Here is a 26,065-nt window from a genome sequence, read left to right as displayed (position 1 = left end):
AACGCGAACGCAAATTCACGTTGTTTATAATTTGTTGATTTCGGCATTAGATGAAACTTTTCCCTTTCAAATCGAAGCACTATCAGAGAGCAAAATTTGTGGCACAGTGCCAAAAGTGAATGCTAGTGAAAATCTTAATGAACTGAAAGATAGAGGCGTCAGTTTGTCTGATTTGGGATCTGATCGTGAGATCGGTCTGCTTTTGGGTACGCTTTATTTACTAATAAATCTGTTCGGTGGGAGTCAGGATTATTTTTGATTGACAATTGTTTGGGACATGTGTTAACCCATTAGCCGCTGTTTTTGCGTTGACGCAACGGTCAAAATAAATGCGTATATAAATATAACTACCTAAGATATTTTATACCAGCAGATGATTTTGTGTAGGGAATATTATGAAGATTATTTCTGTAAAAAAATATTTGCCTTCAACAATCATTTTGTTTATAATAATTAATCTCATATTTTAAGCCAAATTTTCGACCGGGTATTTTTCCTGAAAATATTTAACAAAAGAATCGCCGTCTTTATGAGTGATCTATTTTTAGTCAAGGTCACCGTTTATCGGAACATTTCATCAGTCAGATGTTTATATTTGTGTTGGGAATGAAAGGAAAACAAGTGTTGCGTTGACACAACGTCAGCAGGAAACGGGTAGTCAATCTCCTTTTTCACTCATTCCTTTTGATGTTCTGATTGTTTAAAAATGCCTAGAACGAGGTATTTTACTTTAGTAGAAGCTCTTCAAAGATTTTTTGATGAAGAAACAGATGATGATAATGTTGATAATGACCAGAATGAAACTTATATTGTTGTTGTTCCATCAGAAATTGCAGAGGCTAATGTCGAAGAAGAAAGGAATGGCAATGTTTTAAATAATGATAATGATATTTTACCAAATGATACTGCTGGGGAAGTTTAAATTCACGTAAGAAGTAAGTTTCAGCCTTCTAAAAGCAGTTATAGTCATACTAAAAAGTTTAAAAAGCAGAAGATTGAAATCTTGAAGTGGACAAAAAAGGAACTGTTAGTTATGTCTCAGGAAGAACATGAAGAAAGAGATAGAAGAGTAATTATAAAAGACAAAACACAAGGTAAAACTAGTGCACAGATTTTCGATTTTCTTTTTGGTTTAGACATTTACTCTCTTCTCGTTGAACAGACAAATATATACGTTCAGGAAAAAAAAAAAAAAAAAGCGTTCAGAATTTATTGAATCTGAAGCCTATATGAGAAGATTTATTGGAATATTATTGCTTGCAGGATGTCATTCTTTACCTCAAGAAAAAATGTATTGGTCTTTTGATAAGGATATTTCTGTTCCTGTTGTACGAGAATTCATATCACGTTTGCAGTACAGGAATATGAAGCAGAATTTGCATTTGACAATAGTCAAATTGACAATGCTGATAAATTATATGAGGTGATACTGTATCTAAACTTACTAAATATCACCACTTTTTACTACTGGAAATATAAAGTGTCTTTTAGATTTCAGACGCGTCCTTTTTCAAACTCCTATTGAGAGTGTAGAATTAGCCAGAAATAGATCAGCAACAGGAAGACCTGTTACATTCAGTATTCAAAAACGATTGCATGGAGATGGTAGACATTTTATCGTAAAGTCCGTTGATATCAAAAGACTTTATTGTAAAGAGTACCATAGCGAGACTGTTTATAGATGCAAAGTATGTAATAAAGCTGTACATCATGATTGTAATCAAGCTTTTCATGCTTGAATCTTTCAAATGAAAGAATCTGTATTTGTAAAAGGAATACAATGTATATTTTAATATTAAATTAATTACAAGTAAAGTGATTTGTAGATTTATAAAACGTTATACAGCTAAAAAGTAATCCTGTGCTCCACTCAAAAGAAACATCACACGTGTACAATCCTACTCACTAAATATCAGTAGTCTTTTTCCACTGACGTTGCGCGAACGCAACACTCTCTTTTTCCACAGGTAGGAGCATTTTCTTTATTTTCAATCTAAATTTATGTTATAAATGCTTAATTTAATATTTGTTATTATTTTCATGACAAAAGAAACATTCCTCGTAGTTTTGGTGGTTAATGGGTTAACTGGGAAGCATGAAGGATTTGGAGATAGCAGTGATACTGTTTTGAATGCAATTTCGTTGTAAGTTAGTAATTATTCAGTAAAAGATTTATGGTCTTGAGAATCCATAGGTAGTTCAGATTCCATTGAAAATAATAGAAAGAATTTAGAAGATTCTAGAGTTTTTAAAAATAATGTGAAAATTCTTTCGGACGGTAGATATGAACTTTGTTTACATTTTAAATTTGATGTTGCTGATTTGCCGACAAATAAAGATTTGACTTGGAAGCGGCATTAAAGGATGTGCCAGCGAGCACAAGATAAAGCATTTTTAGAAGAATATACTACGATTTTCCGGGAATGGGAAAAATTGAATATAATTGAAAAGGTAACTGATAATATTGAGACTGGGGAAAGTACCACTACAAAAATCAGACCTGTCTTTGACGTGTGAGCCCGAGAAAGTGGTAAATGCTCTTTGAACGACCTTTTGTATAAGAGTCCGAACTTAATAGAAATAATTCCAGACATACTTGATAGATTTCGAATTCATCCTATAGGATTATCTTCAGATATTGAGAAAGCATTTCTGATGCTAAGTATAGCCCCTCAACACAGAGATTTCTTGCGGTTATTTATCCGTCCGAGAGTGAGCAGATTGTTTACTGACATCGCAGAGTAGTATTTGGGTTAAAGTCGAGTCCATTTTTATTAGCAGCCTTAATTACACACTTATTAGATAATGTACCATCTGAATTTTGATGCTATAGCACAAAAACCTGAAACATTCTTTTCACGCAGACAATTGTGTTTCTGGCGTTGCAAATATTGAGGAGGATGAAAATTTTATTGTAAATGCAAAAGATATTTTTTCACGGGGTTGCTTTAACTTGCTTTAACTTTTTTAACTGGGCGAGTAATGTAAAATGTAAGTATGTTTCTAATAGGACTGGTGTCACGAAAGTATTGGGAATTTTGTGGGATATTGATAAGGACACTCTTAAGTGTAATTTAAACTTTCACCTTGTAAGTGAAGATCAGAATTTTACTAAGAGAATCATTTTAGCTACAGTTCAGAAAATATTTGATGCAATAGGTCTGTTAAGTCCTGCAATCTTACCACCGAAGCTTTTATTGCAGGAAACGTGGAATTTAAATCTAAAGTGGAATGCTCCCTTACCAGATAATATTCAAATGTCTTTTAAAAGATGGTTTAGAGAAATAGACGCATTAAGAGATATTGAAATCTCACGTAATGTTGAAATAAATGATTCCACTGAGATGCATGTTTTAGTAGATGCGTGCAAAGAGGCATATGCCACCTGTATTTTTTTTTTTTTTTTTTTTTAGAACGAGAACCTCTCAAGGGGTAAAAACTTTCTTTGTTAGAACAAATACCAGATTTGCACCTTTGAAAAAAATAACGATCCCTAGGTTAGAGTTAATGGCTTGTTGCATTGGTGCCAGGTTGGCATATTCAGTGAAGCAGGCATTAAACGCCCATGAGAAAAAAACAATATTTTGGAGCGACTCTAGGGTAGCTTTATACTGGTTAAAAGAACATGGTGATTGGACAGTTTTTGTCTCGAACAGAGTAAAAGAAATAAATAATCTGTTTTCTAATAATGAATGGCGACATATGCCAGGGAAAATGAATTCCGCTGATCTGATCTCGCGAGGGTGTTCTCCTAAGAAATTGTTAGAATCCTGCTGGTGGAAAGGCACGGCATGATTGTTGCAAACAACAAACAACTGGCCTCATACCGAAATATTGACAACAGAAACACCCGAAATAACACTCGAAAGGAGAAAGGTTAGGTTATGTAATATTAATTTGTCGGAAGAGAATGTCCTGTGGTATGCCATTAAATTCTCAAATTTCCATTCAATAGTTAGAATGGTTGCATGGATATTGAGATTTATCAGTAATGTAAGATCACGTCATGATGCTAGACGGGGGGGGGGGGAGAACTTCTAATGCAGGAGACTGAAAATGCTGAAATTCTGCTTATTCGTAATGTGCAAGCTCATTTTTCCTAGTGAAACCTCTATTCGGAACTTGTGTGTTTTCAATGATGTGAACGGAATTATCAGAGTTAAAAACTCGAGTTACTGAACGCATAGTTAAGCCTTTCTTCATTCCACCTATTCTTCTTCCTGATAAATGTATCTTTACTCAAAGACTGATTGAATATTTTCACTGAGAAAACTGTCATGCTGGAACCCAGATATTATTAAGCATATTGCGTGAAAAGTGATGGATTACAAGATGAAGAAGAGCGATATGTATTGTTCTGAAGAACTGTATTAAATGTCGACGATACAAAACTGTAAAACTTTTTTTTTTTTTTTGCTATTTTGAAGGTGATATTTTTGCGTTTACTTGCTGCTTGCTCTAAAACTGCTGTTAGTGATGTTGTAATTAAGTATCAGAAGATTATAAAGGAAAATTTAAGGTGGGTATTTTCAAACAAGCGTAAAATTTTGGAAACAGATATTTTATGTATGAATTAACAAGAGAGAATGAAATTTTTAGAGCATTTTTGATGGATTGTCTGTTATTGAAAGGTAACGTTTGTTGTGAAAAATGTAAGATACCATGATGGTTAGTTAGTCAGAAAAAGTCATCGAATGGTAGTACTTGGAGATGCAAGAAGTGTAGGGCTGAGAAATAAATTAGGCTAGGATCTTGGTTCGCCTGTAGTAAGCTGAATTTTTCTAGAAACATTTTTTTTTTTTTTTTCCCTACAATACGAATCAATGGAGTTTCTTATGCCCGAGTTTCTGCAATTCTTCGATTTCTTTTAAGTGAAAGCAGATTTCTTAATATATGAGCAATGCAGAGTTTATTCAATATCTGATTTTTAAGTGAAAAGGGATCGCTATATACATGGGCAAAGCCAATGTAGTGCGCAATGCCGAGTTTGTGCGCGGTGCCTAGTTTGTGGAATTCTCGGAACTTTTTTTAAGTGAAAATAGATCGATGTGTACATGGGCAAAGCCAATGTAGTGCGCAATGCCGAGTTTGTGCAATTCTTTGATGTTTTTCGAGCGAATACGGATCGTTGTGTACAAGAGAAAACGAGGTAATGTGTGATACCGAGCAAAGTAACGTATTTTATATGAAATGTTTAACATATCGTTTTTGTATTTTAAATTTGTATTGTTGTTTTAATTGTGAATTATATTTAAGACATCATTTTTCATTTAAATTGTATTTTTAATCTTTTGGTTTTGATATGTTTATAATGTTTTCCAACTTACGATATATATCGATAGCCCGACGATCTACTCAACAGTAGCAAAACTGTAAACATTGACCCTATAAGTAACTTTTACCTCATTATTATAATACGTAGTGTTTGCTATCGTAATTGCACTTGGTAATGTGAGTTCTTTGATAATATGTGTTTGTGTATGTGAAGCATTGCTTAGTGTTCCAAATTTGTAGTATTTATTTTCTTATAATATTTTCTTTCATTGTGAGAAATTATATTTTTTTATTTATTAATGTGTAGAATTCTAGTATGCCTTCCTACAGAGAATATGATGTAATTTAGGAATTTAAGAACCTGTTTTTCATTAATGTGAAGTTTAAAATTTTTAGAAAATAATGAAACTTGTCTAGTTACTGGTATGTAAGGGATTATATCGTTATGTAGGAAAACGTTAATTTGTAAATATGATAAAATTGATATGTTCCAAAGTATTAATTTAAATTTAAAAAAAATCTTTTTTATTTGTATAAATGCTGAAGCTTAAAAATCTTTGAAAATAGCTGTATGAAATACAAGTATGAGAGACTGCGACGTTCTTTATCGTTTTAATAATTGGTAGAATTCGCGTACTGTATCATAGTAATTTTAAATATAAACAATTTATTATACTTATTTTCAGTTACGCCTAAGCTTAAATGTCAGAGATGTAATTTGAAGTAAAGAATTTGATGTTAATTTACAATAATAAACAATTTATTATTGCTTTTTTTAAGAGAAAATAGAAATTACGCATAACATGGAGAATACATTGTGACGTCAAAGCTTATTCCCCCATGGACCTTATAAGAGATAGAATAACCCAGTGGGCGGTGCCAGTACCTCCTACATACAAAACCAAGGCTCTAGGGTTGCTCGAACCATGGACCTTATAAGAGATAGACTAACCCAGTGGGCGGGGCGCGCGTCACCGATATGTCAGCAAGAAAGAGTAGGGACAATCTGATTTACTTTAACACTGAAACCTATGGCGTTTGTATCACATAAATCTTTTTAATTATTAAATGTGATACATTGTATAGTGATGAGATTATGAAAGCCACAGTTTTTTCCAAATAGGATTTAATGTATCTCATTAAAGCACTTTTTACTGCATTTTCGCGGGTTTTTTTCACGCGTAATTCTTGTACAAACTTCTTTACTTTGGTAAAACGGTAAAAACTCTTAAGCACAAAATTTATGAACTTAATTTTGGGTAAAAATAAAGTAAAATTAAATAAGATGGGTGGTACGGGATACTATGGAATAAATAAGGTAAAATTAAACAAGATCTGATAATTTTTTTTTTTTTTTTTTTTTTTTTTTTAAATTTAATGAACATTTTCAGGCAGTGATTTTCCAAACTATAATAACATTACAAAACGATAATATTTATTTGATTATATGATCATTAAATTGTTAACATTAAAGTGGATTAGTTATTTTAATAATTCATAAAATTCGGAGCATAAAATTTTCTGAGCGTAATGAAGTAAAAAAAAAAAAAAAAAAAAAAAAATGATAAAATAAAATCTAGAAGCACTCAGATTTTATATTACGCCCAAAGGGAACTTTTTTAAAGCTTTGTGTATTGGCTTGAACGCTCTGACGTCACGAAAGTCTTCTCTCCATTGCGGGGCGAGTACCTCTTACATACAAAGCCAAGGCTCTAGGGTTGCTTGAACCATGGACCTTATAAGAAATAGACTAATCCAAACGGGTTTTCTCCCTCGTCTGAGGCGTTGCCGGCTGTCACCTTGATCACATCCGGAGGAGTAGGGACGACTTGCAGAAATTTAACATTGGTTGCCTATTGCAGCGTGTATAATTGTCAAGAAAAAACTGGTTGTAGCGCCTCATTTCACAAATTAGAATTTCTATAGAATTTTTATTTTTGAAATTGAAATTGATTTTAAAAAATTTAGCATATTTATCAAGCATAATTAACGTTCCAAATAATTATAAAGCTATTGCATGCTTTCAGGACTGGATATTGTTTTCGCTTTTCCTGTGCTGTAAGGAAATTTGTAACTACTTCTTTTAGAAAATAATATTTTTAATCTGAACTTCAAAAGAAAATTTCAAACAAGCTATTTTCTCTTGCAATTTTTACGCTTTTTATTTGTGTAAATATGTAAAGAATACTAAAATATTTAAAAACGAGTTTTTGAACGTTTTGTTTAAAATTCTAAATTCTGCTGCTTTTTTAAAATTATAGATGAGTATTATAGCACAATTTCTATAAAGTAATTTCATTTCAATTATATTTCATATTACATTATAGTGATAAACACTTTTGACTCCTTAAAAATTTTTATACATTTAGTTCTAATATTAAAATTGTATTTAACCGTAATTATATATTTTGCTTGTATTTTATAGTGATTATTTTTTTAATTTATTTTTAGTTCTGCATAAGATTATTTTTATTTACTGTTAATTTAATTTATTAACCCAAACGGGCGGTAGTCTATAAAGGCTGTTAGTTTCGAAGCGGCATTTTGCGCTGTTTTATTATAAATGTCCGTGTCTCCTTGCAAATTGTTGTTACCAAATATTATCGCCCTGTATTATATGTAAAGAAATTAAATAATGAAGAATCTGCATGAATACATTTATGTTTCTCGCACTGTGACAAAAACGACAGTATCTAGAACCATCAAATTTTGAATAATGTAATCCGAGCCCACCAGCGGCCGAGCGGTAACGTCGCTGAACACTGGTAGTTCGGTCCGAGGTTCGAGTCCCGCGAACGGGCTGGCTGCATGGGTGTTTTCGTGGTTTTCCCCATGTGTAACGTGTATACGAGCCAGTTTCCCTTAGAAAGTCCTCCACGAAGGCATCCCTCCCTTAAGGCAGATAGCCCTCGAGTGCTTTGCCGTAATCTAATAAACCAAACCAAACCAAACGAATAATGTAATCCTTCACCCAAACATAGGCATCTGGACGGCCGAATTTCGAATTTCTTTTAATCTATTTAATATTTTGTAAAACTTTAACGAATTTTTGATTAACGAAGTCAACGAGTTCAGAGCGAGCACTGTACGGAAAATAACAATTTTATCTCCAGTGAGGAAATTATAAAGATATTCTGTTTTCAAATGTATGTGGTTTACGGGCGAAGAGCATGATATTCAATAAATATAGGTAACACACGAAACTTTAAAAAAAGAGTTCTTCTAGATTTTATTTTATTTTTTTCCCCTTCATTACGCTCAGAAAATTTTATGCTCCAAATTTTATTAATTATTAAAATAACTAATCCACTTTAATGTTAATAATTTAATGATCATATAATCAAATAAATATGGTCGTTTTGTAACGTTATTAAAGTTTGAAAAATCACTGCCTGAAAATGTTCATTAAATTAAAAATAATTATCAGTTCTTGTTTAGTTTTACCTTATTTATTTCAAAGCATCGCGTACTATCAATCTTATTTAATTTTACTTTATTTTTACGCAAAATTAGGTTCATAAATTTTTTGCTTAGAGTTTTTACCGTTTTACCGAAGTAAAGATGTTTGTGCAAAAAAAAAAATGCGGAAAATGCAGTAAAAAGTGCTTTAATGAGATATATTAAATCCTATTTGGAAAAAACTGTTGGAAAATATAGCTTATTTTTAAATTTTTTTTGCATCATCTCTCCTCCTTGAAATGTTTATTTAGTTTAGTTTTTATTTTAATATAACATAGTAGTTACTTCTACTTCTTTTTCTTGCTGCCACTGTTTGCATTGAAAACGAACTGTCTCAACCTAATTGAGATGCAAAAACGAAACAATGTTACGTCATCTGAAAAGCCGATTCGTGCCGATAGCTGATTGGTTGCCGTGAGATGACGTCATTCCTACTTCTGCTATAAGTATCTCGCATCGCTCTGGCTCAGCCATGGCAGTGACATTTTCAGCAGTTTTGCTTCACTCATCGAGTGAAGTCTTATTGTTTTTTGCTCTCTCTTCATCTTGATTTTTTGTAAGTATGATTTTGCTTCTACAAACCACCTGATAGCCAGAACAATGTCAATTGATAACAAAGGCAAATGCCTCAATAAATCGAGGACGACGACTGATTTTGACAATGAAGTCCAACAAATTGTTCATCACATTCAAGAGCTCAAAGATGCCATAGTTAAAGTTCAACAACTTCCTATCACAAAAGAAAGCGTCCAGCTACGTCGCTCAATGCAAGCCGAACTCAAAACCCAAGAGCAAAAGCTCTATTCATTTATACCAAAAAGAGATGTAGATACTATCATATCGCAATTCCCGCCTTCCACTAGCGAAAGCGCTAATGATTGGTCAGTAGTTAAACCAGCTAAAAGATCGCGCCGCGATAGCGGATCTTCCTACAGTTCACAGACGATAAGCACCTCATCCAGATTTGACTCCCTCAACAACGAGGAAATGCTTGACGCGAAAAACGACAACGATAATAATGAAGATATTAATATGACCCAACCAGAAGAGCCTAAGAAACCCAGCAGCCCATATCCTAAAAATACTAAAATTCCTCCCATAATTATTACCGATCTCAATAGTAACAATTGGCCAGAAATCCGAAAACACATAAAAGAAAATTTAAAGATTTGCAAACTTGAAACCAAAACTGAAGGTGATACCATAAGAGTACAGTTTTTCAACGAAGACGATTTCCGAAAAGCCCAAGATTATTTAGAAAAAGCGCCCATCCCTTTCCATACCTATTTATTAAATAAAGAAAAGAACCTGAAAACTGTCATCAAAGGATTAACCGTACAAACCCCCATTGACGAAATTAAAGAAGAATTAAAACTGCATAACATTAATGTGCTTAAAATCCATCAATTACAAAGGATGCGCGATGGTATTCCAACATTACTGCCCATTTTTTATGTCGAAACGCCAAGAACTAAAGAAGAAAAAGAAATTTTTAACATCACTCATATCTGTGACATGAAAGTGCGTATCGTAGGTTATAACTCAAGACCGGGTCCAGTCCAATGTTTTAGATGTCAACGCTATGGACATACGCAGAGAGCGTGCCACAACTTACCACGATGTGTACGATGCCTAGAAAATCATCTTTCATATCAATGCCCAATAAAAGAGAAAAAAGAAATTCCAGCAAGATGCGTGCTTTGTAGCGGTTTTCACGCCGCTACAAGCATAGATTGCCCTGAACATCCAAGCAAAAAATTCCTACAAAAGCAAAAAATTCAACAAAAAATTCCGCAAAAAGATGACTTCCCCAAATTAAATACACAAAATCCAGAACCGATCACAGAAAACAGCAATAAGAAGACATACGCTAACGTTACGGCACCTAAAGAAATAGAAAAAACTAAACTATCTGACGTCAAAAACTTAGATGAATTTAAATCACTGATATTCAAGCTAAAAGATCTTTACCACAAGTTCACAAAAGTCTCAAATGAAAATGAAAAGCTAGATTTCGCCCTACAAGCACTAGAACTCTTCGTATAAGCCTTATTAGCGCTTAGAATACAGATGACGACGTAGCCGAGTGGCACAGACCAAGGAAAAATTTTTTGCCCAACGAGATCGACGGTTCGGTCCTACCGAACGCTAAACACAAATAGGACTTGTATTATATTTATCTTATCCGTATTTAACCTAGAAAAAATTTTTTACTACTTGTATTTTCTAATTATTACTGATATTTTGTGTGAATTATTATTATTGTGTGAATATTATATTTTTCAAGAATTTTTAAAATGCATAGATGTTTCAAAGGAAGACTCCAACATCTGAAATTCAACTTTGATTATTGCCAAAAATAGCTTTTATTAAAGCTTTTACGAATACTCCATGATGTCATCGAAGAGATTTATATTAGTCAAAGCCCAGTAGGGCTGATACTACTTAAAAGTCCAAGGATCAAGGAAGGCTCAGCCATTCTAGTTCCTGGTTTACCGGCTGGTGTGTGAGCGGTTTCCAGCCCCTTCCAAAGGATGCCTGCAGTCCGGTGAAAGGATGCCTTGATTCCGGTTTACAAGATAATGGTTCCAGAGTGAAGTTCTTCAGTTCCGGGGGCTGTCCTGTGAGTGACTACCGTAGGCAGCGTCCATGTTTCTTCAAGGAGGGTGGAATTAAGTGCAAACGGCGTTAGGGCGGTTTTAAGTGGTTTCACATTTAAATTTTTCAGGTGTTTTCTTGACCATTGATTATCGACTTATGGAATGGGTAGCCTGCTTTATTTTTAGGCGGCATAGTCACTATTTAGGACCTTTTCATTTTTTTTTGAAATTTGTTTGTATAGAATGCCAGTGTTTTGGAGTACAGGTAAAAATATTTGATGAATGATGATTATGTTATGTTTTGCCTAATACTCTAATATTGTTGAAATTTATTTTATGTGTTTTTATTTTTTATTATATTGTTAATAAATTGGTTAAGTTCAAAAATCTTTTATTGTCTTCAATGTCTGCACAACATGACTCAGGGAGCTTTCATTGCTACCACTGCTAAATGTTTAATATCTTTAAACTTTGTTTTAGCATCATTTTGGTTATGGGCCCAGTAGCTCCTGAGTTATTTTTAGTGCAGACTTTTGAAGTTTAAAGTTAATTTAGGATTTAAGAGATTGGGGGGCGGTTTTTGTTAAAATTCAAATATGGCTACTGTTAGTGTCATGCATAATATTGCTAAACTTGATGCATGTAATTATTTTACATGGTCCAAAGATATGAAGTTTGTCTTGAATGAAAAAAATGCATGGCTTTTGGTCAAAGGTGTTGAGAAATGTCCTGATTTAGATGATGTTAAGGGTATTGCAAAAGAAATTATTGCCGACTTTCAAAATAGAAGTCGATCGGCATTATCGTTAATTTATATGAATGTAAGCCCTGAATATAGAAACTTGATATGTGAAATTGATGACCCAGTAGTGGCATGGAATACGCTTGCCAAATATTTCCAGCCAGATTATAGGTCAAGACATATGTCCCTGTTTTCAGAGTTCTTAAATTGCAAAATCAAGCCAAATGAAAGTATTAGTTTCTTTTCTTCTAGATTAAAACGAGTAACTGAACAGTTAGCTGATATTAATCAGGCTGTAAGAGACTCATATATATGTTTCCAGTTTCTTAGGTTTCTTCCAGATAAATTTGATCAAGTAGTTCAGAATATTTTGAGGTGGCCAGATGAAAAGTTCATTTTTAAAAATGTTGAACTTGAAATTCTAGCAGAGGAAACGCGTCTTAATTTAAGAGACATGGATAGGGAAAACTCCAATAAGACTATAGAAGTTCAAAGTACTCACTGTGAATCTAAATTTAAGCAGATTAAAGGGCTCAAGTGTTATAAATGTGGCCGTCCAGGTCATATTCAAAAATACTGTAGAATGAGAGGTAATTTTTCCAGATCACCCTCACCTGCTTCTTCTGTTTCCTCAGCTGTATCTAGTAGTAATAAAAAATCTTCTAAGTGTAAGAATAAACCCAAGTTGAGTAAAAGTAATAATTCCCATCCACAATCCCATTTTATAGCTCAAGCCAATGTTAACAATTTGGAAGAAAATGATGATAGTTGGATCTTTGATACGGCTGCATCTCATCATTTTTGTAAAAATCGTGAATTGTTTGATACTTTTTCTCCTGTGAAAAATGAGAATATGCTAGTAGCTATTGATGGGGTAACTTTTCCAATTCATGGGAAGGGTACTGTTAAAATGAAATTTGGGGATACGGTTATTTTGCTTAAAGATGTGTTATATTCACCTGAACTAAGACGAAATTTAATATCTGGACCTAGGGTGGATATCAATGGAGCAAGATTTTATGGTAAAAATGGGCAAATTAAAGTTACTGATGATGAGAATTCAACTTTGTACAAGGCTAAGTTGATAGGAAGTAACTATCATGTGTTCCAGAAAATAATCAAAAAGGGGGGCAAATCTGTAAAATTTGAGGCATTCGCAGTTCAGAATAATAACAGTGAATTATGGCATGGTCGGTTTGGTCATATAAATTATGATACTATTGTCAGGACTAGTAAGAGACATTCAGTTCGAGGTCTTCCTGTGTTAAAGCACTCACCTAATTTGTTTTGTGAACATTGCCAAATCAATAAGCAAAGACGAATCTCCTATAGACCTTTAGAAGGTATTCAAGTAAAGAGACCGCTTGAAAGGGTTTTCTCTGATGTATGGGGACCTATTAACATTCCAGGTAGGAATGGTGAACGTTATTTCGTTTCCTTTATTGACGAATATTCTCGTTATGTGGTAGTGTACCCCATTGTGGAGAAAAGTCAGGTGTTTGAAGTATTTGAAAGGCATATAGCACGTGCAGAAAGATCTTTGAACCTTAAGTTGAAATACTTTAGGACTGACAATGGGCGAGAATATGATAATGATCAATTCAGGTCATATTGTAATAAAAATGGTGTAAAGCACGAATTTACAGATGTCTATACTCCAGAACAGAATGGAGTTTGTGAGAGATTTAATCAAACAGCTCTAAATAATGTACGTGCAATCTTACACGATAGTGGAATGAGTTCTGAATTTTGGTCAGATGCAATAATGTATTTTGCATATTCATTTAATAGAATTTGTCATAAGGGCCAAGATAGAACCCCATTCGAATTATACACTAAGCGGAAACCATCAGTACGTCATCTTAAGGCATTTGGAACGATTGCCTATGTGGGAATTCCAAAGGCTAAAAGAAATTCTAAACTCGATCCAAAGGCAACAAAGGGCCGATTGATTGGGTACAGTGTACGAACAAAAGGGTACAAGATTTGGTTGGAAAATGAGCAAAAGGTAGTAGAAACCCTAAATGCTACTTTTAAAGAGTCGATTGGAATGCAGAAAAGTGGCAGTGGAGCTGCACTGGGCACCCTACCTGATTTGGAATCTGAAGAAAGGGTAGAGTTCCAATCTACTGACACTCCAGTTGGCTATTTTCCTGAAATAGAGGAAAGAACCGATACCAATGTACCTTCTTCTACAATTGGCACTGACACTCAATCTACATTGAGACAAGTAACTTGGCTTCGTAAACCTGTTCCAAGGCCAGACGGCACTCGTACGGATGTGTATTATTTTGAGAGGGGGTGTAATCAAAGACTACGATCACCAAATGATGTAGAAAGGTATTGCACTGAACATAATATTCAGTATGATCCTACCTTGTTTGATTTCAAGGGAAGCAATACTTATAGTGGTGAAATCGACCCAACTGGTACTCCTTCAACGTCGTATACCCGAGATAGCTGACTAGATGTTTCAATTCCAAACACTTATAACCAGGCAATGAAATCCACAGAAAAGCTTAAATGGATAGAGGCAATGGAAGAGGAAATGGCCAACATGCGAAAGCATAAGGTATGGCAACTGGTTCCACTTCCTAAAGACAAGACTCCACTAGGTTGCAGGTGGATTTTTAACATTAAACGTGACGAATTTGGAAACATTGTTCGTTTTAAAGCTCGTTTAGTGGCTCAGGGTTATCGGCAAATTAAATACGATACCTATGATGAAACCTACTCTCCTGTAGTCAACTTTTCAGTAATAAGGCTCTTTTTCTCCCTTTTAGTTGCACACCTAGGATGGGCAAATATACAATGTGACGTGAAAAGTGCCTATCTCTACGCTCCTTTATCAGAGGAAATTTACATGTCCCAACCACAGGGTTTTGTAGAGCGAGATAAAGAAACTTTTGGTGTCGATTAGATAGAGCCTTGTATGGTTTACATCAGAGTGTCCGATTATGGTACTACGAGTTGGATAGAACACTATGTAACCTAGGGTTCATCAAGTTTGAGTGGTGTAATTGTGTCTGTCGTTTTAAAGATTTTGTCATTCTGTTGGTTTATGTTGATGATATAGTTGTGTTTGGGAAAAGTGAAGTTCAGGCCAAAAGGATATTAAAAGTCCTGAGTTCACATTTTGATTTGAAAATTTTAGGTAAAACAAGAAAGCTTCTGGGTGTGGAATTTGAATATGAGAAAAATAGTGTTTTAATTCATCAGCAATTATATATAGAAGACATAGTTAATCGATTTAAGTCTTTTAAAATAAAAATTACTTCCCTTCCAATAGTTAAAGGTGTGAAATACTCAAAGTCTCAAAGTCCCAGTACACAAGAAGAAACGACTGAAATGATGAATTATCCTTATAGAAATGTTTTGGGATGTCTATCGTTTCTTTGCAATCGTACTCGTCCGGATATACCTTATGCTGTTAATATATTTTCTCAGTTCCAAAGCAATCCTGGTAAGTTTCACTGGGAAGGATTACTTAAACTTTTAGGGTACGTTTCCAATACCAGAGAGCACAAACTCAAGCTGGTATGCAAGGAACTGAAGCTCAATATATATTCAGATTCGGATTTTGCTTCAAGCAGGGATGATATGGTGTCTATTGGTGGACAAATAGCTTTGTTGGGAGAATCACCTGTATCTTGGCGTACGTTTAAAGAAAGGGGAGTGAGTTTATCTACTATGGAGGCTGAATTTATCTCCATGACTGAATCAGCAAAAGAATTAGTTTGGTTTAAAAACATTTTGGATGAATGCATTCAGTTTAAAATTGCAAGTAACTATGTTTCGAGTAATATTTTGCAAGTTTCCGATCATAATATGAAGATCTTGGCCATAAATGCAAAATGTTCTTGTGTTCATGACACTTTCTTATGGAGACAGTGCAGTTCATAACTTCTTGGCACTGCAGGGAGGGACAAACTATTGGCTTATAGATATGTGCCCAAAATTTTATAATAAAATTATTTAAGGAAGGAAATAAGCACATTTTGTCAAACATATTTGTATTCTGAGAAATTAAATGAAGCACAAATAAGTATTTTTCAGGGACAGGGGAAGAAACTGAATGTCAGTTATCAATACTTCCTCAATTCTTGTAATCCTGAAATAAGATTTTTCGGTACTCTTCTGTAATCGGAACTGGATTCAGAAATGAGTGTATATGTATATTATATGTACACTGCTCAAAAAAAAAAAAAAAAAAAAAAAAAAATGGGACAGTCCTATATCTCCCGATCTACTGGGCCGATTGACAAAATTCAAATTGTGTTCTTCATGTCTCGAAAGCGCGACTTAGGATATATATTAGTTTTATATATAGCACTATTCTAACATAGGTATTTTGACACAAAATCGGACTTTTTCTGAAATAACATACCAATTTTTTTACATATTTCGATTCTACAACTCAAATTACGCCTAAATATGAAATTTTGTAAAATTTGGAGCGAAATTTACGGAGAAATTCACAAATTTATGTTGGCACTTTTTTGTCAGTTTGCGCCAAGAATAGTTCACTTGGCGAACTTCTTAATATATGGCAACCTAGTTTCCTTTCCTGTGAGCGGAAAAAAAGTCACCATCGTTCCTTTTTTCCAAATAATATTCTTTATATTATATTTTTAATTATAACTTATTATTTTAAGTAATTTTTTCTTTTTCGAATTTCATTTTAATTGTTTAAGTTGCATGGTTTTTTTTTTCAAATAACTATTTTAAAAATTTCTACTTACCTATTCGAACTGCGTAAATAAAGGTGCAGCGTTTATTTTTTTCAAATAGTTTTCTTTATATATATTTTTTGTCATAGTTATTATTTTAGGTAATTTTTAAATTCTTAACTTTTATTTTAATTGTTTTGTAGCATTGTCTCTTCAGATAATTGTTTTAAAATTTTCTATTTATTCCTTCGAATTGAGCATTTTAAATATATTTATTAATATAAATTTTCCAGAATTTGATTTTATTTATTTGAATTGCGTTTCTTTCGGAGGAATACTTTGTAATCCAGACTACGATGCGTTTGAAAACTGCATATATTAAAAGAGAAAATACAGTAAAGCACAGTTAACACGCCTTTCAATGTTCCGTTCAGAAAAGATATATATAAATAAGAGAGACATTTAACTTAGGACTGCGACATTTTAACCTAGGATGACTTGCATACACTGCTTTAAACAGTTTTATCATTGTGCCCATTGCTTTACACAATTTTATCCTACATTTGGCTTCTTAAATGTTATTCATATTTTAGTCAAATATTTTATTTTTGAAATCGTAAAAATCAAATATCATAAGATTAAAAAGTTTTAAATTAAAAAAAAAAATACAAATACTAAATTTTACCGTAAAATGTATTTTTTCTTCTCTTTTTCTTTAGGCATTCCGCAAGTATATTAAAAAATATCCAATTTTCGAAATATCTTGATATTTCTGACAATCATTTTAAATAAAGTTATCGCCTTTCATTTCATAAAGGCTCACAAACGGCCGAGCGGTAAAGTCGCTGAACACTGATAGTTCACTCCGGGGTTCGAATCCCGGTAAACAGGCTGGTTGCATGGGCGTTTTCGTGGATTTTCTCATGTGTACTGTGTATGCCAGCTTATTTCCCTTAGAAAGTTCTTCACAAAGGCATCCTTCCTTTTAGGCAGATAGCCCTGCTTTGACGTAACTTAATAATTCAATTCAATCCATTTTATCAATATTTGGTCAGAGCTTTTATCAGTCTTTAGAGGCTAAACATTTGGAAGGTATGAGATGAAAGGAAAGACTGGTTTCATCAAGAGGTTTTGGTTTATTTAATTATGACAAAGCACACTAGGGTTATCTGCCTAAGGGGAGGGATGCCTTCGTGGAGGACTTTCTAAGGGATACTGGCTGGCATACACGTTGCACATGGGAAAAACCACGAAAATGCCCAAGCAGCCAGCCCGTTCGCGGGATTCGGACCTCGGACAGAACTACCAGCGTTTGTTTCATCAGGAGGAAAAAAAAAACATCTTTAGGTGACATCCACATACATCACTGGATAAACTCCTGAATCTTCAAATAATTCGAATGAGAAAATCATGGGATTCTCCATTTATGATACGATATGATGTTCTATAACGTAATTTAAATTTATACAACCATATAGTCTAAACCATATTGTCTTTTCTGTTAACCACAAGCTCAATTAATGGTATTTGCTGGTGTACACGTCCAAGTGTTTTTTCTTTGAACACCTAAATTCATTGAAGTATCCTGAAAGTATCTTCAAAAGCGTCCAACTTTTTGAAACATCTTGGTATGTCTGAGAGCGAAATTTCCAAGCAAATTTTTGCTTACTTTTCTCCCTAAATTTCTTCTTTCCTTCTACAGTTATTTTCAGTGCTCACACAAGAAAATTAAGATTTTTCGATTGCTAGACTTCCATATATTTTGCTTTCTTGTCAATTTTTTAAAATATCAATTACATGAATTGCGTTTCAGCTGAAGACAGCTTTTCATTTTCTAGTCATTTTAACTATAAATAAAAAAAAGCGAAATCCAAAGGATAAATATTTTAATTAAAAGATTTTTGCTAAATGACAAAAATAAAACAGTCCAGCAGGGTTAATTCTGTACCACCGAGTAACCCGATTCTTATATCGGCTGAAACAATCTAAATCATATTAAAGATCATGTTTTTTTATACAATCTATAACGCGAGAGAAAAATTAGCTTCTTAAAACATTCTTTCTAAGAGGATTAATATAAAAGATTATATTTATATATATATTTTTAAAGCTGGAACTTGAACCAAACTGTAAAATTTTTAAAGTTTAATTTACATGGTGGTTATAATTAAAGTTCCAATTTGAAATGGTCATAAAAGGAAAACTACCGTACCAAATGTTATCAAACTTGGGAATCGTGTAAAGGAGGTTATGAGAATTTATTTTCAGCGAGGAAAAAAATAGTTAAAAAAACTCATCACCAGGGGGAAAATGACGCTGTATACAAGATTCTTAAATGAAATAAGACACGAAAACATCTGTTTAAAATGTGTTTAATATTTTCCGAAACGTGTTACAAAGCATGTTCAATGTAGCGTCTAGCATTTTCCGAAAGCAAGTTAAATCCTGTTACTGCATTCTCAACAGCAGCTCTTAGCATATCGGGAGGAATGTTACGGACATGTCAGTGTTTAACATTTTTCATTTCTGCCAAATTGTTTAGATTATCACCATAAACAGTGCTTTTGAGAAAATCCCATAGCTAAAAGTCACAGAGGTTGAGGTCTGGTGGGAAGAGGGGAAGTGTTGGCCTATAAGACGTTCATTCGTGAAATGTTGCCTAAGTAACTGTGCGACACACGTGAGGTGGGGCCCAGCCCTGCATAAAAATCGTAGTATCTAAAATGCCACGTTACTGCAGTTCATGTATCACGAAACATTTTAATATTGACTCTAAGTGAGCTGCAATCGCAGTGGTCCAGCTGTCGACTGTTCTTCAGAGAAAAATGGTTCAGTTATAAAACTAGCTGTCATTCCACACCAAACGATGTGGAATGACTGCTATGCAATCGAATGCAGTAGGAGAATGCAATGGAAGTAGATAGATAACATGAGGGATTTTTTTGGCCCAAATCGATTAAAAGCGTTTTGAATCAGTATCTTCATGTTTTAGGGCCGAATTCAGGCTTCAAAAATTACAAATTAGCGATCTGTAAGAAAACGATTTCCAGATTGTACGCACTTGTGCGAATGATTTGCGATCTCACATTTTCTAATCGCTAATTCGTGGTTTTCACGGACGAATTTCTCACTTACACGGATGGCGCACTCGACGTTTATCGAATTTAACGCCTTTAAATGGTAATTTTCTTACTTCAAAATTTCTTAAGGGTATGCAACATATTAAACCCGTGTAACAAAAGGTTAAGTTAGATTCCGACCCATATTTCGTTTAAAAATATTGCATACAGCGCCATTTTCACCCTGGTGGTGAGGTTTGGAACTTCCCTTTTTTCGCGGAAAATAAATTCTTATGATCTCTTTTACACGATTACCAGGTTTGATAACATTTGATCCAGTAGTTTTTGTTTTATGACCGTTTTAATGTGTAACTTTAATTATAAACACCCTGTATATTATTAAATTTTAATTGAAGCTATGTGTTATATGTATACCATGCGTAAGATTTCCGCTTTTATAGAAAAAATAAAGAATCGAAGCAAATATACTTAGGATAATGGAACAAAACTGAAAAAAATTCCCCTCCCTCCGAAAATAAAATATTGAAATTTCGAACTTGAATTTATTGGATTATCGAAATATTTAATTTGACTTATCTTCTAAGTCCTAGGTCCGACAACAATTCCGTCAAAAATTCCGAATTACTTAAGCTAAAGTAAAAGATTTAGTATATATTCACTGTATGTTAATAAAGTAATCAGAGTGGAATAAAAATAGGTTATAAAATTTACGCTGATGCAACTTTTTGTCTGACTGCACAACATGTAATGGAAGAAAAGGCTTGTAGAGATCTGTTTTTGACATGCCTCTAAAAGTAGATGTCATATTAATTTTGTCTCTTCAATGTCAAAAAACTTTCCTTTGAGAGGCAACTTTAGTTTTTGGGAAAGAAAAAAAATCACAAGAAGACAAATTTGAAAAACATGCAGGACGATTGAGTACACATACTTATTTTCGGAACACAAGCGGTTCTCCGACTGGTTATTGAATAATGAAAAGATGCATTATCATGCAATACAAAACATTTGGAATACGTTGTCTGACTGAAAACGTAAGATTAAAAGTCATCTGCTTAATTCACAACCATTTACAAGTCAACTAATGGGGCAATTGCAGAATCGTTTTGATCCTGAGCTTCTAAGACAAACCTTATATCACTGGATTTAAACACTTCTTTAATCTTCCGAGAACGTTCCATCTTTAGCTCATATTCCAAGAATATTAAGTGAATACAATTATTGCAAAAGAAAATGAATATTCATTTGCACTACGGCTTGGTAGTTCTGCTTTTTATGTCTAAGTATACAACAATATTTTAAATATTTACAAATAAAATATTAAATTGGAGATTTAATTGGAGCCTCACCAGTTGCCTAGCATTTGAAGATTGTTAAATACTAACTGTTTGTTGCGAAGTCTAACCCAGGGTTTTGCATGGTTGGTTTTCGTAGTTTTCTAGGTTCTCTTTACAAAGGTTCTCTATGAAAGCATCTTAACCAAATAGCTCCCACATTCTTTCTATGTTCAAATAACCAAATAACCTAGTTTAAGCGCGATTTCCAAATGAAGTTACTAGCAAAACCCGAATACTCATTAAAAATCATGTAGCTTGCCAATCAGGAGTAACATGAAAGATACGGCGCCAATAATTGAATTGCTGTTACGGTACGCTGTTTCTAAATTTAGATGGCCATTCCTTAATTAAATAGCCCACCAGCGGCCGAGCGGTAAAGACGCTGAGCACTGGTAGTTCGGTCGGAAGTTCGAATCCCGCGAACGGGCTGGCTGCATGGGCGTTTTAGTGGTTTTCCCCATGTGTAACGTGTATACGAGCCAGTTTCCCTTAGAAAGTCCTCCACGAAGGCATCCCTCCCTTTAGGCAGATAGCCCTCGTGTGCTTTGCCATAATTAAATAATCCAATCCAATCCTTAATTAAATATAATTGATTTGTAACTTCTACTAGAGCTGACGGTAAAAATTGAAGTGCAAATAAATAATATCGTGTGCAATCTTGATTAATATAAATTAAAAATTTTGCATAGAAAAATATTTGCATTCAGACAGAAAGTTTTTTGAAATATTTGCAATTACTTTATAAGAAGGATTTATTAATAACCGTAATAATTACTTATTATATTACTGATGATTAGGATTCAGTTCTTGACAATTACATTCTAAATTAGAATTTTAAGGATATAATGAAAATAAGCTACGCACAAAAATACATTTTTACAGATTAAATTGACATTAAATACAAAAATACAGAATGTTGGGTGTCGTTTATATAATTATTCTTGCTTGTCCACAGAATCTGCTGACTTATCCAGCCATTAAGTAGCTGCAGATCATTTCTACATAACCATTGAACTTCCATTAATTCAGTCTCTACAGGGTTGTATGTTTATATCATAATTTGGCTTTTATAAAAATGATTATTCAAAATCTTATATTTCTATAAAAATATACTATGCTTTAAAAATATGGATGATAGTATCTGCCGCTCTTTCAGCCACTTCAAAAGCGACAGTTTGTTTAGAAATAAATTATGCAGTTAATGTCATAAAATATTTTCATTAAATTCAAATAAACATTAAACGAAAATTCTCAGTTTTAGACAATTTGATTTAAAAGAAGTAAAGGAGCAGACGATAAAACGCCGAAGGTAAAAATTTACTCTTAGAAAAACGTACTCTTATTTTTTTAAAAAAAGGATGAAAGAGAAAAATTTAAAAAAATTGTTAAAAATTTGAATAATATCATCTATAATTTAAAAAATAGATTTTCATATAGTATTAATAAATATTTATTACGTCTTATTGTGGGAAAAATTTTCATATAATTAATTCTCCGTAAAATTTTACTTGAAATTTAAGGTTAAAAATAGCTGTGGCAATTCAGTGTAACAAAAATCCATAAACCACATTTGGCGTTATTATCGCTCAAAAAAAAAAGGTTGCCAAATTTCAAAACGCGAAAATATGTAAATTCGTGTATATCTTAGAAAATTTTGAATAAAAAAGTCTAATTTTTTGCAGATATGCTTAAAAATACACCTACTTTATGATGATGGTAAAAATTTTATAGGTTATAATTCAAAATTTTTTTCGAAAAATTTATAAAAATTATTTAAAAATAGAAATTTTAAAAATAAAACACAAAAAAATGGGTAAATTTTATTTGGAATGAACCTAAATTTCGAAATGTGAGAGAAAAAATAAAAAAAGTTTAGTAAAAAAAGAGATATTAATAAATATTTGCCGAATTCAATTAACATTGATGAGCTAAAATTTTGAGAGCTAATATTTTAAGAACTACTCGTACGATTTTTACAAAACTTAGTATTCTGGCATAATTTGAGCCGTAGAATCGAAATATGGAAAAAAATTGGTATGTTATTTCAGAAAAAGTCCGATTTTGTGTCAAAATACCTATGTTAGAATAGTGCTATATATAAATCTAATATATATCCTAAGTCGCGCTTTCGAGACATGAAAAACGCAGTTTGAATTTTGTCAATCGGCCCAGTAGAACGGGAGATATAGCACTGTCCCATTTTTTTTTTTTACATACGTATGTATATGTGTACGCATATAGACACATACATACATGCATACATATATACATTCCTTAATCCAGTCCCGATAACAGAATACCAATTTTTCAGTCTGTAGCACGTTTTGATTAATTTTGTCTGCATTTAGAATGTATCTGATATTATTGTTATAATATTATTCTTTCAAATTATAAATGTATTATTTGTGTCTGGTTATAGAAATAATAAAGAAATATAATTTTTTATGTGCTAGTATTTTTATACAGTATATTATACTAAGTATGATTTAATTTTTAGTTCTTTAGTAGTATTTACCCATACCTTTTTTTTTTCAGTAAGTAGTAATTAAAATATTGGTGGAATGTGAAAGAAATAGATTACTAAATTTTATTAAACATGAAATGTACCTGATTTATATGCATTTAGACACACATGCAAGTTAAAAAATTGTGTGTTCTCAATAAATGCAGATAAAAGACAATTCTTTTATAGACTTCTATCTTCCATATATCAAATTGTTGTACTAAAAATTATGAATTTTTTCTTTCGGATTAATGAGTTTAAAATGATTTTGCAATGTAATGGGTGACAATTTTTTTTTCTTTTTGAAATCTGATATTATATTTCTCCAACTGTACAAGGAATTTTTATTTCTGTATATTTATTTTTTAGTATTTCAAGTGATAAAGGTTATCCGTTAGAACTTTGGCTTTTGACAGCATACGTATAAATCCCTCTTCGGTTGATCTCTGAATTATGGTAACTTGGCGATTTTTTGGCGAAACTTTGGCGACCAACTCTGTTACAGCAACCCTCTTTTTTTTTTTTTCGCCGCCATTTTGTCTTCACGAAGTAAAGACATGTTTCTTTTCTTTTTATTTACTGAACACTTTTTCCAACAATCTACTAGCCGAATTACACTTATGCTAGAAATTTTATGTAACAAAACTGCTTAATCATGACAAATATTAACTGCAAAATTGGGAAAAAGTGCACAATCGCAAACTCCTTGCGCGTTTTTCAGAATAGCACATACACATAAACCATTTACACGTCGACTTATTTTTACTTAAAAAAAAATCTCAGAATTGCACAAAAATAGCATTGCACACACTCTTAACTTTATCCATCTACACTGCTATTTTCTCATAAATTACAAAAATTTGCACGAAAATGCATGAAAATTTTGTGAATCTTTAAATCCGGTAATAAGCACATATATGAAATTACCTGATCGCGAAAAAGTATATACCCTTTCCAAGAATGAACATTTCCACGTATAAAATAAATAAAATATCCAAAAGCTTTTACCTCTAAATTATCTATTATATTATAAACGTCACCAACGAATTTATACGCAAACATTAAAAATAGTTACCAATATTTAGTGTCAAATATTTAAATTATTTCCATACACGTTTACTTCAACTGAAACGTATACCACATTCCTACAAACATAATATTCACAAAATAACTATCATTTAATTAAAATATAACTAAACCATGTACACGTCGACTTATTTTTACTTAAAAAAACATCCCAGAATTGCACAAAAATGGCATTGCGCACACTCTTCACTATATCCATGTACACTGCTTTTTTCTCATAAATTAGAAAAATTTCACGAAAATGCATGAAAATACTCAACGTATACTACTCAAACGTATTCCAAAATACTACAAACGTATAACTCACAAAATCACGATCATTAAATTAAAATATAATTAAATTAAAAAACACTACTTAAAATATAAATAAGCACATACATTAAATTAATAAAAAATAAATTACAATCCTAATTACTTTAAACTAAATCATTGCTAATAACAATTTTCCAATAATACCATATTAATTTATTTACTCCTTACATTTAGAACAATGCATAAAAATAATATCCTCAAATGATTAAAAATACTAACTTACCTAATCTTCTTCAGAATCTTCATTACGTGGCAAGCACACTTCCCTACAGAAAGAGTTCCAATCGGCTGCAGTACTACTGCTAATTTCTAAATCCGAAATCCAGTAGTCAACTGGCAGTCTATTCACCAAGTAATAAGAAATTAATAAAATTTCACCCATACTCAAACTACTTTCAGCAAACCACGTACCCTTCCCTTACGCTCCGTTTCACAAAATGTCCATTTTCACCAGATTTCTTGCACCGCCATTGAAACTTATTTGTAATATCCTTCCTTTCACACAATCTCAACTTATTTATTATTATCAGATAAACGCATTAAAAATTTAGAATTCACTTTACATAGCGCCATGCAATCCGAAAATTAATCAACACTATTTCACACAACACACAATGAAGCTTAATACAAAATAATTTTTCCAAATTTACCCCCTTTTCCGATTAAAGAACTGTAATTCGTCCATTAATGTCACATGACATATCTCATGATCTCTCATTTCCCTCACACAAAATAATCCGTAATCGGAACTGAGTACTTCTCACATTATTACCAAAGTCCTAGGTAGTAACCTTTATCGCCTCCAAAATGTCGCCAAACTACCTGTTACCATATTCCAAAGATCAGCCCCCTCTTCATATATAGAAGAAAATTATAACCAAAAGCATGCAGTAGCAAGGAACTGTGTGGAAAGATACATATATCAAGGTTTCGTTGCTTACATCATCACAGAGTGTTGATGTACAGCCCAACACTATAAAGGGGCTTCTATAAAAGGCAGCTAAC

This window comes from Stegodyphus dumicola, chromosome 9 (genome assembly GCF_044657685.1).
Source record: "Stegodyphus dumicola isolate Sdum_Otavi_A_Nest chromosome 9, ASM4465768v1".
NCBI lineage: Eukaryota > Metazoa > Arthropoda > Arachnida > Araneae > Eresidae > Stegodyphus > Stegodyphus dumicola.
Note: the sequence above shows the minus strand (reverse complement) of the source record.